Genomic DNA, 16,072 nt, shown 5'->3' on the forward strand with positions numbered 1-16,072 from the left:
ATAAATATACGTTGTAATAAATATGCAAGAGTAAGTAGTAATGCAATAGAGAAGGTGAGGTTCTGTGATTGCATTGCTACAGGGCAATTTATCACACAAGTTATTTTCTTTTACGTCTTTAAATTGCCCCACTGAGTAGCTGCCGTAGGGCTCCGCTTCTGGGATGGTTAAGAAGTTAATTAATTAATAGCAGCTGAAAGGGGGGAGCGTTATATAAAGTGGCAAATAGGGAGGTACGGGGCTAAGAACAGCAACTGGGCAGTTGGTACAGGAGAGCGGTTGGTGTTGTGTGTGGAAACAAGTGTTTAAAACAAAGTAAACAACGTGACCAGGAGAGTGGGGTTCGTTTACAAAAGGACATCAGACCAGGAATAAACGGAATACAGTGGTGGATACCAGTGAAACGAACTATGGACAGAGGAAAACAACTACGGTGCAGCAAGGCAGTTGAAACAAACTTTTAATATCCTAAACGGGAGTGGGGTTTGGATTTTTAAGAGATCTGTGTCGTGTGTTTTCAAGCTGGGGCTGTGAGTGAAAACAGCAACCAAAGACAGTTTTATTCCTGCGATAACGAGTGTGGAGTGTGTTCATTTGAACTTGGCGTGTATAGTGCAGAGATAAACAGCTTGTAAAACAACGCTGGTACCAGAGACGTTATAAAAGTGTACAAAGTAGTGCTTTGTGAAATTTGTGCTGGGTTTAAGGACTGTGTATTATTCAAAAGGATCACCAGGACACGTGGAGACGGGAAATCCCTGCAGTATATAAATGTGTATTAAAACTACAAGTATTTCTCAGTTTTATAGAGTCAACACAGTTAATTTCAAGACCTTTTATTTTTAGTTGTTGGCTGGAACGAATACGTGGTATTTTGAGTTAGCTCTGTTCGGGAAAACAAGCCTTGTTCTTTTCTTTTACTTTATAAACGCTGGGATTACTTCATCCTCCTTACCAGGATTTACCTGCTGGGGGCACCCTTGGTCGTCGGTGAAACCTGAAAGCAGAACGGAAGTTTGTACAGCCCTAGGCACGGATTATACAGTTGCAACGATGAAACAAAGTACATTTTCTTGGAAGGCCTCCTGGTGGCGAGTAGTGGAATTGTAGGCCAGAGGACTTTCAAGTGAGTGAACTTTTAACGCCCCAGAATGTGGAGGCGGTGTTTTGTGTTTGGGTTGGGTAGGGGCTAGTCTTGCCCAGCGGTCAAGACTAGGGACCTGAAACAGTTAAGACTAGGGCCCGGTGAGTGGGCTAGGTTTTATTTTTCTGAGCACTCATTTGAAAGTGTTTTGTTCGCCACTGTAAATAAACCCTCCCTTAGACGTCAACTCCTGCCTCTTGTCTGGTCTTTTATCAGGTTACCACCCCAAAACAGAGCCCCAAGCTCACTCGTGTGTGTGTGTGTGTGTATAATATATATATATATATATATATATATATATATATATATATATATGCACATGATATGGCTCAATTTATAAATTCTCCTAAATGTTCCACTAAATGTTTGATAGTGCTTATTGAACACAGACAAAAGAATAAATTATTTAATCGGACGTAAAAAAATTACTAATCAAGATATGAGCAATATAGTACAGCCTGTACAAAGTATTGCTAATGTTTTAGATATTGAATATCATCAAGCATTTAAACAGTAATATCCTAGCTTATGCACCTTGAACTCATTGTATAGTTGCCTGCTTTTATAAGTTGGAGGGTTGTGCAAGAGTCTCATTTTGAAGAAAGAATTAACAATTGGTTCTGTGATCCACACATGTAGTGTAGATTTGAGTCCTGTTTTAAAAGTTCAGCTTTGTGTTAATTTTGAAGAAAAGTGTTCAATGTCCTTGTTGCTGCATTGTCTTTCCTTATTGATGTTTCAGACAAGATGCAGGATGTTTTGTTGCACTGTGAAAGTCTTCTGCTTTTGACAATCTTTTTAAACAAGTTTACAAGCAGAGTTCCGGATATCCAAGGCTGCTGCAGTAGCCATGGCAATCGTAAACGGGAAACAGAAAATGATGTACTTCAACCGTGCCTCTGCGGAAAAGTCACAGATTTAACTCCATAACAGAACGTGGGATGATGCATATCTCCTCCAGCCAATCATGCAAAGCAATACACAACAGCAATCTTTCCTTATGCTATAATGATAGGTCCGTTTAAAAGACGGGGCATGTTTTATTAGTCCTTTTCGTTCTGCCCCTGGCTGTGGGCTTTTATGATTGGTTAGTTTAAAATAAAGGGCTTTGCTTAAGGTAACAGCTATTCTGGAAGGAGAAACTTTTGAAAGCATAGAGCTCTTGCTAAGTGTTGTATTGCTTATTCTAAATGTGTTTTCTGTTCCCCCAAAGAAATTGCCTTTCTTTAGATACTAAACATGTGAGGGTATGTTCTTGAACAGAATTCTAAAGTTTCTTGTCTGGTGATATTCTGCGTTTGTCAGGGTTATGAGAGTAAAACTCGCATTTTTTGTGCTCGCAGTGATTTTTAATCAAGATGTAAAAATATTCTGTTCTCTAAGAATTAATTGTAACATCATTCATGTTTACTTCCACGTGGGTTCGTCCCTTGCTTTACTTTGTCGGGATAGCAATCACAAGCTGGGCAAATGCCGTTCTCTTTGTGATTCATCTGATTGTCTGTCTGGCAAGGGTGAAAGCGTTCAGATGTTTATTGCCCACCTAATCTCGGGCCTGTCACAGCTGGTTGTCATAAAACCACATCTACTACGATAAGATTCTTTATCACGTCTCTCTCTTTAATGAGAGTGTGACATAGGGTCTCCCTCTTTGGAATGTTTTAAGCTCTTGTTTGTGACTGGAATGTGTTCAGTCTGTTTCCAAGTATAAGCGTAGACTCGCTTTGTCAGAATATTACTTTATAAAAGTCTTATTTGTTAATAAAGGATTTAACAATGCAATATACATTACTTTCCCTCACAGGAGCTCAGTCTCTTTCCTGTTTTTTTCATTCTTTTTCAGCTCAATCTTGACAAGCCTGTTCCAGCCCAGCTCAGGCGTGAGTATGTGAATGGGAGGCACATGTACACAGAGCTCTCCGCTGTCAAAGGAGATGGAAGTGTGTCTGCAGTATGATGTGCTGTTCCAGGGTCTACCTGTTCGAGAGCACCTCCTGCTGTACGTATCTATCAAAGCACCTCAGTGGAGGAGAGGCTAACTGTGTCAGGAAGTGAACAGGTAATGTTTCACTCATATCTGGCTTGTGAGAACCAAAGACTTGACTGATATTTGTCATTCTTTGATACTACACTGGCAAACATAGCAAAAATCTGAATTCCCTAGTCAAACTTTTTTTGGTTGGTTAAAACGTGTAACGAAGATATTCAAATCTAAAAATACACAATTGTTCTACACTGACAAGGATTTTAATCACAATAACCAAATATATTCTACCTGGCTTCACTTAAGCCAGTGGTTAATTCCAATCATAACCACTAGATGGCAGTATAACACCACAAATTCTATACAGTCTTTTAGCTGGTTCGCTATTGCTGTGAAGCTTGCACGCTCCAGTTTTTCTATACATTCCTGCAGTTTGTCACTAAGGTATTCTCAGGAGTCCCCCTCCTTCTCAACCTTTTGTAGCAACTGACATTCTCCAATTTCAACTCTTCCCCTCTTCAAGGACCTGGTCATGAAGCAACCTTACTCTACTGTTTTTGAGATGCTCAGTATCTACCATCATAGCAACGTCCTGCTTCCCTGCATCACACATCCATTCCTGTGACTTATTCCTGTTCCCAGATTCATGTTTCCTCATCTGGCGCTGCTCCTCCAATCCAACCAGCTTCATCAAGGCACCTTATTCGACCTTTAAAGTCATCGTTTCATCAAAGCGAGCCGCCAGTCAGTCATGGAACCATGTCCTATGATTATGAACATTCCAGTCAATGTCCTGTTACCCCCAATAGACAATAAACTGCTCCCAACCAATCAATAGGTTTTGCAGACACCTTGGAGCAACACCTTGTTTGTCTCTGGTTCTGCAGCGGTCTCATCTCTGCATTCTTCATCTCTCTCAAAAGCAGCCCCATCTCTGGCTCCATCTAAATCGGCCTTAACACTGAAAGACCAATATAATCCCCGGTAATCCCCATCTAATCAAAATACAGGGCACTTCAGCAATCCTGTTCATATCTCCGCTCATCCTCCCAAATGTTACAGCATTAATACTTGGTTTGAGACATGGTACAAGACTGGAAATCTGTCTTGATTATGAGCTTAGGATTTCCACTATTCGGAGAATAACTGGTGTTGAGAAACCCAAATCTCTGAATGTGAGTTTATCGTTTCCATTTCAAGCAGACATGATAGTAGCAAACCACTGATCGATCCTGTATTAACTAACGCAGAAAGGCGGCATCTCATCTCTCTGCCCTCATTTCTAGAATATGGGCTGCAAAGACGCCGCGCTTCCCCAGTAGCCGATTCATATGTTTGTTCGATACAGCTGCCACCTGAGCCCCCAGTTCCACCTCTCATTCTGCCTCTACTTTCAGTATCAAGTTCAGTCAGTTGGTCCCATTTGCTTCCACAACCCCCATCCAGAATCCTCAGCTTCTCCAGTTGCTATATGACTGCATTTTACTCTCGACTCTCCCCCACCAGCTTGATCACGAATGTGGGGGAGCTGGTCCTCCTGCAGTAGATTCCTACATTCGTTCACCCTTCCCGGATAGTTGTTGCTCCTTCTAAAATTGCCAGCATGCCAGGAGTGGGGGGCTACCTGTCTGCTGGGGCCACTAGAAGTTTTCCCATAATTGGCCTCAAGGGTTTTTTTCCTCTTCACTGAGCAGCAGGTATGCACATAGTCACATCCTACTAAATTACTAACCATCCTCCTGTTTGTCCCATTTGTCCTTCAGGTCTTTTGTTTTGTGCGGTGGCAAGTGCTGCCTTTTGTTCGTGTTACGGTGTGGGAGATTTCGTGAGGAGCCAGGGGTCCATCCTTTGGGGGGTGGTGGGGGGGCAAGTGAGTCTCACTTCCCCGACCTCAGGATTAGGCATCAGCCTCCCTTTACCTTCAGGGGGGTTCTCGCCATGCGAGTCAGAGCAGACCCCCAGCCACACTCTGTCCTTTCGCAGCTTCTGCGCTTAACTTGCCTCACTCAAGGCTCTGTTCTATACTCTGTCTCAATTCAGGGCGTGGCTACTCCCGTACTCGAGTCCCATACTAACCTCTATGCCTTGTTCTTATTTCAGGTCCCAGGCAGTGTGAAGTCTCTGCCAATTGGGGGTCTAATGAGCTCCCCCTTACAGAAGTCTCAGATGCTGGGTACCTCTCCCTCTCCATCTCCTTTCTTGTCCTAGTCTTCCGGGACCGTCTTCCTTCCGAGGGGCGGCTCTCAGAGTCATAACCCTCGTATGTGTTTTCGGTTGCTGGGTTCTTCGCCCCTGGGTTGTGTCTGCATCGCCACCCTCAGTCAGTGACCATCTTCTATCCTAGTTTCCATGTCCAACTTCACTGGTCTGCTCCTACAGTGGGCCTCACCCGCTGTTCTATCCTAGGTCTGGTCCTTTCTAGCCAGCACTGTCCTACTTGCCACTCCCTTCTGCTTCTGCCCTATCCTTACACCCCCAGCTCACGGCCCATGAACAAATAAGACTTGTAAATAGATCTATATCTATCTGTCCACCAGGTGGAGCCAGTAAGAACATAAAGTTTACAAACGAGAGGAGACCATTCGGCCCATCTTGCTTGTTTGGTTGTTAGTAGCTTATTGATCCCAGAATCTCATCAAGCAGCTTCTTGGATCCCATGGTGTCTGCTTCAACAACATTACTGGGGAGTTGATTCCAGACCCTCACAATTCTCTGTGTAAAAAAGTGCCTCCTATTTTCTGTTCTGAATGCCCCTTTGTCTAATCTCCATTTGTGACCCCTGGTCCTTGTTTCTTTTTTCAGGCTCAAAAAGTCCCTTGGGTCGACGTTGTCAATACCTTTTAGAATTTTGAATGCTTGAATTAGGTCGCCACGTAGTCTTCTTTGTTCAAGACTGAACAGATTCAATTATTTTAGCCTGTCTGCATATGACATGCCTTTTAAGCCCGGAATAATTCTGGTCGCTCTTCTTTGCACTCTTTCTAGAGCAGCAATATCTTTTTTTATAGCGAGGTGACCAGAACTGCATACAATATTCAAGATGAAGTCTTACTAGTGCATTGTACAGTTTTAACATTACTTCCCTTGATTTAAATTCAACACTTTTCACAATGTATCCGAGCATCTTGTTAGCTTTTTTTATACCTTCCCCACATTGTCTAGATGAACACATTTCTGAGTCAACAAAAACTCCTAGGTCTTTTTCATAGATTCCTTCTCCAATTTCAGTATCTCCCATATGATATTTATAATGTACATTTTTATTTCCTGCGTGCAGTACCTTACACTTTTCTCTATTAAATGTCATTTGCCATGTGTCTGCCCAGTTCTGAATCTTGTCTAGATCATTTTGAATGACCTTTGCTGCTACAACAGTGTTTGCCACTCCTTCTACTTTTGTGTTGTCTGCAAATTTAACAAGTTTGCTTACTATACCAGAATCTAAATCATTAATGTAGATTAGGAATAGCAGAGAACCTAATTCTGATCCCTGTGGTACACCACTGGTTACCACACTCCATTCTGAGGTTTTTCCTCTAATCAGTACTTTCTGTTTTCTACATGTTAACCACTCCCTAATCCATGTACATGTGTTTCCTTGAATCCCAACTGCGTTCAGTTTGAGAATTAATCTTTTGTGAGGGACTTTGTCAAAAGCTTTCTGGAAATCAAAATAAACCATGTCATATGCTTTGCAATTATCCATTATCGATGTTCCATCCTCAAAAAAATCAAGCAAGTTAGTTAGACACGATCTCCCTTTCCTAAAACCATGTTGACTGTCTCCCAGAACCCTGCTGCCATATAGGTAATTTTCCATTTTGGATCTTATTATAGTTTCCATAAGTTTGCATATAATAGAAGTCAGGCTTACTGGTCTGTAGTTACCTGGTTCAGTTTTGTTTCCCTTTTTGTGGATCGGTATTACGTTTGCAATTTTCCAGTCTGTCGGTACCACCCCTGTGTCAAGAGAATGCTGCATGTTCTTGGTTAGCGGTTTGTAAATTATTTCATTTCTTTGAGTACTGCTGGGAGGATCTCATCCGGCCCAGGGGATTTGTTTATTTTAAGAGCTCCAAGTCCATTTAACACCATGTTGTGGTCTGAGTTTGCCAGTGCTTCTCTGACCTCTGTTTTAGTTATTCTGTCTTCGTTATTTGAAAAGACTAAATCAAAGCATGCCTCCCCTCTAGTCGGTGCCTTGACAAATTGTGTTAGGAAGCAGTCATTTGTCATTTCCACCATTTCTATTTCATCCTTGGCGCTACCCACCGGGTTTTCCCATTTTATTTGGGGGAAATTGAAATCCCCCCATTAGTATGGCTTCTCCATTGCTACACGCATTTCTAATGTCATTGTATAACAGATTATTTTGCTCACCGTCTGAATCTGGCGGTCTATAGCATGCTCCTATTATGCCCTTTGAATTTTTGCCCGTTATTCTGACCCATATTCGGTTTTATTTTCTTTGTCCAGGTTTAACACCTGGGCTTCAAGACTGTTTCTTATGTATAGCACTACCCCTCCTCCTCTTCTGTCCTGCCTGTCTCTCCTATACAGTGTATACCCACAAATATTATATTTGTCCCCATCACTCTCAGACAACCACGTTTCTGTAACACCTATCACATCATAGTTACCTGTTAGTGCAGTAGCTTCAAGTTCTAGAATTTTGTTTCTGATACTTCTAGCATTTGGATAAATACATTTAATGGTTGTCTTACCAGAGTTGTTGTTCTTGTTTTGATGCGGTCTGCCTTCTGTTTTTTTTGTTAATTTCTCCCCCCTTCCTTTTAGTTTAAATGCTTCTGAACCTGCTCGAGGATCTTTTCTCCAAGTAGACTGGTTCCCTTGTTATTTAAGTGCAGTCCGTCCCGTCTATACAGATAGTCCCTCGTTTTGTAGAATGTGGTCCAATGATCAAGACGGGTGAAGCCTTCCCATGTGCACCACGTCTTCAGCTATGCGTTTTGATTAATTATTCCCAGCTGTCCATATGGTCCTTTGCAAGGTGCCGGTAGTATACCAGAAAATACCACAGTGTTGGTTTTCTCTTTTAATTTCCTTCCTAGCTCTCTGAATTTGTTTTGCAGGGATTTTGGTCTGTCTCTTCTAATGTTGTTTGTACCGATGTGGACGACTACTACTGGGTCGTCTCCTGTTTGTTCAAGGAGCCTGTCCACGTTTTCAGTGATGTGCTTGACCGAGGCTCCCGGAAGGCAGCGCACTGTTGTAGTAAGGGGGTCCAAACTACGACTTGAACTTGCTGTGTTTCTCAATATGGAGTCCCCTACAATCATGACCTCCCTTCTTTTTGCTGTCTGGTTACTACTGTCAATGGGGTCCTGGATGTTGTTCCTTTCATTCTCTTGTTGTTGGTTCTGCTCATCAAAATTCTGAAGTGGCTCAAATGTGGTGGTTGTGTTTGACGAAGTTTCTTTTTTTCCCTGCTTCTGCCTACCTGAACCCAGCTGTTCTGACCTTCTATCTCCTTGGTGGCTTTCAGTCTGTTGGGGGTGATGCAGACTTCCATGAATTGGGGGTATGCCAGTTCCTCAAGATCCTGTTGCTGCCTCACTTCTTCCAGCTCCATTTCTAGTATACTTACTAGTTTATGCAAATCCTGGATCGCGCTACACTTTACGCACACTTGGTTTAGCTCCGCTGGGTTTTCTCGGATTTCCCACATCAAGCAGGTGTCACAGACTACTGGCTTGAAGACCATGTTGAGGGTTTTCTTTTGAAGTTTAGTTTCTTCTGCAGCCGTCAACCTGCTTTCAAACTGCTTCTAAACTGCTCTGTACTTTTCCACACCTGTACTTCTCCCACTCGCTGTCGCTGGGAAGACTGCCGCGTTGTTCTGCTGTGCTGTTGGCTCCTCCCCTCGCCCGTGTCTCAGAACGGCGCTGAATTTGAATCAGCTGTTCTGAGTTTCAGCTTGTTTGTTATCAGAAAAACACACGCGGCTGTTTGACTTTGAGCTGCTGCTGTGTTTCCCCAATGTCCTGTGTTTTCTGATTTTAAAGCAATTCAAGATGCAATTTCTCCTTACTGCTTCTAAACTGCTCTGTACTTTTCCACTCCTGTACTTCTCCCACTCTCTGTTGCTGGGAAGTTGACTTGTTTCCTTAAAATCAATAACTGTATCCACTTAAATTGTAGAACAGCCTCAGAGTTATGAAAGCTTTCTCGCCTATTTGATTACGTGTCAGCACAGTTATTAGTCGGGTGCTTGAATAAGCGTATGGGTTATGACAGTATAACCACAGCTTAACAGGAGTTTATATAATGACAGTTGGCAGTTACAGTACAGTTAAAGTATGTACCAAAACCAGTTGCAGTTTAGCACAACTGCAGTCAAAATCCCAAATCCCTGCTTTATTCCCCTTTGTTACCATTTTCACTGATCTCCTCAGTTGTGCAATTGAATGTTTCATTTCTGATACTTTTTTTTAGGTACAACTTATTAAGAAAAGCACTCTTCCCCATTGCTAGTCTGCATATGGGCTGTTGCTGTAAAGAGAGAATCTGGTTTGTGTGTGAGTGTTTTAAAGGTGTCCAAGGTGTCTGTAGACCTGACTTTCAAGAGTTTAGCACCAATATTCAAAATGATTTGCACACCTGGAATGTGTAAAACTGGAATATTTACTTCTAAATGTAATTTTCCACTAAAACTATGTAGTAGTTCCTTGCTGAACCAGACATCTTTGGCATCAGACAGGTTATCAAAAATAACGAGCTGTCTGGTTTAAAAATAAATAAATCGCACACACATGCATTTATTGTGCTGAATTTATTTTAAATGTATAAATCATTGCGCCGAAATAACATTGTGTTCTCTGTACACAATTATATTATGTAAAAATACAAATCTGTACAGTTTACCTGTAGAGTAGTAAAATCAAATGAATACCTACCTAGTCTATAGGCTTCCGGCAACACAACATAAATCATGCTGTTGCGTTGTACACATTACTGTACAATGCAAAAATAAAATATTATATTCAATTGAAACTAAATGATTTAGAGCATTTACTTTGTTTATTTTTACCATAACCTGCTTAACTACTACACAGTTAATACAGAGCATAGGTGCCGCATTGGCACGTTATGATACTATACAGTACATTACGTACAGTGGACACACTTTATAGAAACTCTTTTAATATTGTGCCTGAAAATAAAGCACCTAGCCTACCTGCTACTTGTGTTTTCTGCTGGTATAGGTCAGAACTTCTTTGCAAAATCAGTTAAACCACAATTCTGAATTTAATTATTGTAGTTCATATCTAGCATTTCGAACTGGAGTCTCAGTACGGTATTTCTGATTGCTTCCTTCCCTTTTTCGATCGACCGCAGTTTGTTTAAACTCTGCAGAGTATGAGTTTGTGTGCCCTTTTAGTCATGTACTTAATGATTTAGTAGGCTACATTATCGGTTTGTCTTTATTTTCATCCTGTCTTTGGTATCAGTATAACAGCTGTTTTTGTTTCACTATTAGCGAGGGACTACTGTAATTTCCAGAAAAGGTGATTTCTTCTAGATTCTGGGCAATGTGAATAGTATATTCTCAAGAGGTTATTGTTGTCTGCTCTTTATCTGTGTATGTTGAAGCTTTGTCTGTGACTAGCTGTTTTGGGCATCACAAAACACGCACTTGCGTTTACACAGTGAGATTTCCATTTCTCTGTATACATGCAGCCCACACGTGTCTGCTCCTGTGCCAATAGCTGTTAAACCACTGAAATATACTCACTCTGGAAGCAAGTGGTACGAACAAGGCAGTCCAGAGCAGCAAAAATCAATATTCTTCCACAGGGAAAATAATTCCATCGTCCCAGTCAGCGCCCCGGGACAAAAATTTGAAATCGGGACATTGTTTTTGAAAATGCTTTGGGACACCAGGACAGGCTTTCTGAAACTCGGACTGTCCCAGCTAAACCAGGATGTTTTGTAGCTTTAATTCCACCCCAAATACTACAAAACATACATGCATCAACTGTACTGTATTTGGACACATTCTGTATACACCTAACTTGGCAGCAAGGTTGCCAGTTCCTACAATTTTCCTTTTTTTGTGTCTGGTTGCTTTTGTCAAAAGACATAAATGTTTGTGGACAATGCATACTGTGCCAGAGTGGCCGGGGGCAGTGTAAATGATCAGGCTGGAGTCGTCAACTACAGGTTAAACTGCAGGTGGTTTCATTTTTAAATTTGCTGCGGTGGGGAAACAACAGTGTTAAAAAAAAAAAAAAATGTAAATAAAATAAGCCTAGCTCTCAGTCGGATCACTAAATAAACAATGTGGTCCCTCTCTAATGTCAGGACAGAGGCAGTTTATCCAACTAAACAAGTTTACGTCAAAACTGTTCATAGAATTCCCCAGGAACTACATATACTGTGCCTTTTTACTTATTTACACAGGATCATAATGGTACAACCAAATCACTCGCTCGTTCTTCGTTTCTTTCTTTTTATTCAGCTTCCATGATACACGCACACTTCAATCCGTTCTCCCCTATACCCCCAACACAAAGCTAGGCTAATCCCTTTTTAAAGAGGTGTCTAACTTTTAATAAGCATCTAACCAATTGACCATTATCCTTAATTCATTAAGGAAACAGGCACTATGTAAATTCCCGGATGCCTGCATACCTGTGGGAGCACGTGACCTCTAGTGGTCAACCTATTGCATTGCAGGGAACAAAGCTCTCTCATTCTCAAACTGTCATTGATTCTGCACCACCTCACCACAATATGTGGTACAAGACTGTAATCTTCCACATATGAGCAGTTATCAATCTCGGATCCCTCATCCAGTCTGCTTCTTGTACCGCTGTCAAGTAGCATTCTGCCCCTTGCTGAATTTTCCACTACTTTGAGATATGCGTCATTGTTTCGTTGAAGTTTGTCGGTGTGATTACTTAAGCTATAGTATTAATTTATTCATTGTCATAGTTTACATCGAACTTTTTGTATTACAAATGTACATTTTAGACGGTACAAAAACAGCAGAAACACAAAATAGGTTGTGAATGTTCATTTCCTCACGTTACTTTCTTTGAAAAGGACCATGTGAAATTGTAATTTAAATATTTTACATTAAGTCGTGCATTACAAATGTTAGTAATAAGATAGTTAAGTAATCATCTGTTTAATCTATATAGTTTATTCATAGTCATGGTTTACTGTGAACTTTGGTATTATAAATGTACATTTTAGACATCATATATACATGCATATCTTCATGTGTTACAAGTACTGCTTGTAAGAAAATCTCCAATTCCATATTTGTAAATCAGTTTTCGTTTTCAAGCATCCTCATCACCATGGCTAGTACCAGGCTGAGGTCTTTGTGTCCAATTCGCTTTCTTTTGGAATGTGTAGCCTACACATGCAGGGTTAACCCAAAACCGCTATTTATTGTGAGAGGTGTGTATTTCTCCACTGTTAATTGCGGTGAGGGGTATTTAAATTGGCTGGTTGCAGAAATGCCTGCTTTACCCAATTAGTCTTAAAATGGGTCGTTATTTTGATGCAGTGTGTGGCTGTATTGAACACATGCGTTACGTGACTTTTTGCAGTCGGTTTTTCCCCTTTATAAATTTGGGCCAAAGTGTTTTCTGAGAGGTAACTGCACTGCATTTTCATCCCATATGCACGCTTCTACAAACAAACTAGTAACCTTGAAACCCAAATTCAAATCTTGCAGAAAGGACAGAAGCAGGCTTCTTTGATAGAGCAAAAAAAATGAAATGCTCTCAACTGAATATAAAGCCCTGACATTATCTTGAGCAGAATTCCTCATTCATCACACCAAGCAAAATTATTATTATCATGGGGAAAGACAATGTAGATTGCTGGGTTTGAGACTGAAGCATAATGAATGTTTGGCGGCAATAAGTGTGATTAAAACTGTAAATAATGCATTGGTTTCAAAACCTAAAGAAATTAATAAATCCTTTCAAGAATACTATTCCAAATGATATATCCGGGCCCACTACAGATCACACTGCTTGTAAATAATTTCTAAATTAACGGAATTTACCTAAATTAGATCATTATCTGAGTAAACTTCTTGATGCACCAATAACTTTATAAGAATTAGAACGGGGAATTAACCCTATGCATAAGACTCCGGGTTCAGAAGGCCTCCCTCCTGTGCTCTTGCTAGCAATATGGGACGTAGCTGGCCCTCGTATGTTGGACTCTATAAACTATGCTATTGAAACAGACTTTTTCCACAGGGACAATAGAGCTTTATTATTATTATTGGGAAAAAAAATAAAGGTCCAAATGAATGCTCTAGCTGTTGTCCAATTTCCTTTACATGCACGGATGCAATACTTTATGGCAAAGTCATGGCTACTAGGTTAGAACAATATATCGGTAATCTGATTCACTTTGATCAAACAGGCTTCATGAAAGGACATCTAGCTTCTGACAATTCGTTGAATACTACATGTCATTTATGATGCAGATTCCCACGCTGAATCGTGTGCAGTTATTTCCCTGGATGTAAAAACCATTCGATCAAATTGAATGGCAATACCTCTGGCTGGTCTTGGAATGCTTTGGATTTGGTCCATGTTTCATTCATATGGTGCAAGTTTTATATAATAATTGTCGTCTGTGTTGACCGGTAGTTGTCAATCTTCCTCTTTCAAATTCAAATGGAGAACGCATCAAGGGCGCCCTCTCTCCACGTTACTATTTGCTCTATCGTTGGTGTTGAGCTGTTAGACGAAGTACAGATCTCGTTCCTGTAACCACTACAGACTCGCCGCTACCTCGGGCTGTTAGACAAAGTACAGATGTCTCTCCTATAACTCGCTGTCTAACACGATTTACTGAATTTGGCAGTATGGCTGGTTATATAATTGGGCTAAATCAAGGCTAATGACTAAATCTAGCTGCAAAGAATGCCGTGCTCCCTACTACAATTCCAAGTTTACATGCTTGGAAATACAGATTCATCCTTCTCTGCAGCTCCTAATCAAAGTTAATTATACTACTATATTTAACAAAATTAAACAAGACCAGCAGAGATGGGCTCCTTTGTATTTATCTTAAGGCAGGATAGCTACAATTACAATGAATATATTACCAAGATTTAAGTATTTTTCTGTGTTACCCTTATCTCATATCCTATTTTTTTTTTTTTTTTTTTTAAGGAAGCAAACTCTATTATATCTACATTTATTTGGAATGAAAAGCATCCCCGCATAAGTCTAACAGTACTACCAATGTACAAAAGTGAATGGTGGATTGTCTCTTCCAAATCTTAGATTATACTATTAGGCTTTTCAAGTTAGTGCTCTAAAAACATGGACCTATGTAGGCTCAAAGGTCGCATGGTGCAATTTGCAAGCAATTAATTTATGGGAGGTCCATTTAAATTCTCGTTTGTCTCTATTTGGAATAATCATCATTTACTGACGGGAGGTAAGCCTTTTGTATTCCCCGCTTTGTCAAATATGGGTGTGTTTACTGTTGAAAGTATCTTTAAAACTAAAGGCCTTTGGACGTTCCAGGAACTTAAGACTTCCCCAAAGATATGCTTACTTTTTATATTTAAGACAAAGGCCAGCTTTGCGTGCTTATGGGGTCCCTTGGGACTCGGATGGATGTCATAGGTAGTATTATTATTTTTTATTTTAATGTGAAAGCATTGGCAATGTTTTAAATGGTTTTATTTGTATTTGTTTCTTTTTGTTATAATATTAAAAAAAAAAAAACAATTGATCAAAATTGAGAATGATAGAATATTTTACTGGTAAGTGATTGATTAAATATTATGAAAATGTAGACGGTAAAACATATCCCTTTGCTTATTGATAGATACTTTGCTTATTGTGAGTCGCGGGTCAGAAAATAACACTATTTTTTTTTTTTTTTTTTTTTTTTTTTTTTTTGTTTCTGGGTAGTAAGTGTTATTTCCTAATTGCTTATGCCTCAGAAGTATAGCAAATATAGTGATATCAAAATATCACTATTTCCAATGGGAAAACGGGCAAATGTGTGTGTTTTTGTTCAGTCAGTTAAAAACAACATATGAATCTAAATTTACATGTATTTATACTAAAGTAATACAAAAATTACTACAGAAGATTTAGCAGAGTAGTTTTTTGAGATTTACAATTACTGTATTTACAGTAGTCAAATACAGTAAAAAGTACCGGGTCTTTAAAATACCTCTATGGGACCTTTGGTCCAAGTCTCTCATTCTGACCAATCACACTGTATACAAGACGGTAAACACAAAAGGAAATCTGTTATCTCAAGGCATGGTGGCAAAGAGGACATTTCATGGTGATATTTACAGTTTTTAGGGCCCAAGTAATTCACTCTGGTCTTTAGTTAATGGGACATCCAATTTTAAATAAAACCCACAAAAGGTGGTTTGGCCTTAATGAATAATAAGCATTCCATCAAGCAATTTAAATAATTGTCCCCTCTAGCATTTAGTTCAGGTTTCATAATTTCCACCTGCTTGGATTCCAGATCCTGTGCTAATGAGCTTGTTTTACCAATTAGCCCAAAGCAAGTTAACTGGGAGAGAGAGAAAAACAGCAAGATTTATAGGGTGTCCAATTACAGTCCTGGAGGGTCATTGCACATTAGAGCAGAGGTGGAACAAAAATCAATTTTGGTCACCACTGAATTATAGTGGGCCATATGAAATCCGTGAAATTTTTTTGTATTATCAGATTTTTTTTTTCTGATTTTAGTTTTTTAATGTAATTCATGATTTCCATTGATTTAAATCTAAATTGTTTGATACAGTGATGATAAATAGCCAAACAACTACATTTATTCAGAATTGGATGGCAATGGCAAATCTCATGATGACAGAAAAGATGCCCACAATTTCAACAAAATGTTCTGCAATTATGCAGTATACTGTAAAATGTGCCAGTGAGATATAAATAGCGCACCAAAAT

General features: G+C 39.9%; 1 long non-coding RNA gene across 1 annotated transcript in view; it reads left to right on the forward strand.

Annotated features, from left to right (window-relative positions):
* The first annotated feature begins 202 nt into the window (after positions 1-202).
* The window catches only part of LOC121314703, a 136,768-nt gene continuing 120,898 nt past the window's right edge, over positions 203-16,072 (forward strand). Inside the window, exons 1-2 of the long non-coding RNA XR_005950130.1 lie at positions 203-1,126; positions 2,988-3,203. This is a non-coding gene — a long non-coding RNA (uncharacterized LOC121314703). The remainder of the gene's footprint in view (positions 1,127-2,987; positions 3,204-16,072) is intronic.

This window comes from Polyodon spathula, chromosome 4 (assembly GCF_017654505.1).
Source record: "Polyodon spathula isolate WHYD16114869_AA chromosome 4, ASM1765450v1, whole genome shotgun sequence".
NCBI classification, from domain to species: Eukaryota; Metazoa; Chordata; class Actinopteri; order Acipenseriformes; family Polyodontidae; genus Polyodon; species Polyodon spathula.